The sequence below is a fragment of the Delphinapterus leucas genome, chromosome 5 (genome assembly GCF_059928025.1).
Source record: "Delphinapterus leucas isolate spDelLeu-1000000601 "Yukka" chromosome 5, BTC_Dleu_Yukka2, whole genome shotgun sequence".
Classification (NCBI taxonomy): domain Eukaryota; kingdom Metazoa; phylum Chordata; class Mammalia; order Artiodactyla; family Monodontidae; genus Delphinapterus; species Delphinapterus leucas.
The window spans coordinates 20,047,168-20,048,993 of record NC_143133.1 but is presented as its reverse complement, the minus strand read 5'-3'; the positions used below and the strand labels follow the sequence as shown (position 1 = coordinate 20,048,993).

At 49.8% G+C, this 1,826-nt stretch overlaps 1 pseudogene; it reads left to right on the top strand.

Annotated features, from left to right (window-relative positions):
- The first annotated feature begins 288 nt into the window (after positions 1-288).
- LOC111186105 (small ribosomal subunit protein mS25 pseudogene) lies at positions 289-1,063 on the top strand (annotated as a pseudogene).
- Positions 1,064-1,826: the final 763 nt, after the last annotated feature.

Here is a 1,826-nt window from a genome sequence, read left to right as displayed (position 1 = left end):
CACTATGGAAAACAGCATGGAGGTTCCTTAAAAAACTACAAATAGAACTACCATATGACCCAGCAATCCCACTACTGGGCATATACCCTGAGAAAACCAAAATTCAAAAAGAGTCATGTACCAAAATGTTCATTGCAGCTCTATTTACAATAGCCAGGACATGGAAGCAACCTAAGTGTCCATCAACAGATGAATGGATAAAGAAGATGTGGGGGAAATCGGCGCGGAGGAGAAGCGGCGAGAGGGCCGCCCGGGCGGCGTCAGCTTAGCTCCTCTCTACTCGCTGCTGGGCTCGCGGCCGGCAGTCCGGCTCCTCCGCCGCAGCCGCCATGTCCATGAAGGGCCGCTTCCCGATACTCCGCACCCTGCAGTACCTGGGCCAGGGAGACATAGTGTTCAAGGAGTCGGTGAAGGTCATGACGGTGAACTACAATACGCACGGGGAGTTGGGCGAGGGCGCCAGGAAATTCGTGTTTTTCAACATACCTCAGGTCCAGTATAAGAACCCCTGGGCACAGATCATGATGTTTAAGAACATGACGCCAACACCCTTCCTGCGGTTCTATTTAGATTCCGGGGAGCAAGTCCTTGTGGACGTGGAGACCAAGAGCAATAAGGAGATCATGGAGCACATCAAAAAGATTCTGGGGAAGAATGAGGAAACCCTCGAGAGAGAGGAGCAGGAGAAAAAACAGCTTTCTCACCCAGCCCACTTTGGCCCCCGAAAGTATTGCCTGCGGGAGTGCATCTGTGAGGTGGAGGGGCAGGTGCCCTGCCCGGGCCTGGTGCCATTGCCCAGGGAAATGACAGGGAAGTACAAAGCAGCTCTGAAAGCCAGTGCCCAAGACTGAGGCCCCAGAAAAGACCCTGGTCCTATCCCCCGAAAGACTGAAAATCTCTTTGCAATAAAAGGGTCTCCTTTACACACTTGTGTAAAAGTGTATGGGGGGAGGGGAGGAGTTGGGCTGTAGCCAAACTGCCCAGTGAACACCCTGCGCCATCAGGGCAATAAATGCTTCAGGATCACTGAAAAAAAAAAAAAAAAAAAAGAAGATGTGGCACATATATACAATGGAATATTACTGAGCCATAAAAAGAAACGAAATTGAATTATTTGTAGTGAGGTGGATGGATCTAGAGTCTGTCATACAGAGTGAAGTAAGTCAGAAAGAGAAAAACAAGTACCATATGCTAATACATATATATGGAATCTAAGGAAAAAAAAAAAGGTCATGAAGAACCTAGGCGGGGCTTCCCTGGTGGTGCAGTGGTTGAGAATCCACCTGCTGATGTAGGGGACACAGGTTTGTGCCCCAGTCTGGGAAGATCCCACATGCTGCAGAGTGGCTGGGCCCGTGAGCCATGGCTGCTAAGCCTGTGCGTCCGGAGCCTGTGCTCCACAACGGGAGAGGCCACAACAGTGAGAGGCCCACGTACCGCAAAAAAAAAAAAAAAATCTTCCAAGAGGATCGGAACCAAGATGGCAGAGTAGAAGGACGTGCTCTCACTCCCTCTTGTGAGAACAGAATCACAACTAGCTGCTAGACGCTCATCAACAGGAAGACACTGGAACTCACCAAACAAGATACCCCACATCCAAAGACAAAGGAGAAGCCACAATGAGAAGGTAGTAGGGGTGCAAACACTTTAAAATCAAATCCCATAACTGCTGGGTGGGTGACTCACAGACTGGAGAACACTTATACCCAGAAGTCCACCCATTGGAGTGAAGGTTCTGACCCCCATGTCAGGCTTCCCAACCTGGTGGTCCAGCAATAGGAGAAGCAATTCCTAGAGAATCAGACTTTGAAGCCTAGTGGGAATTG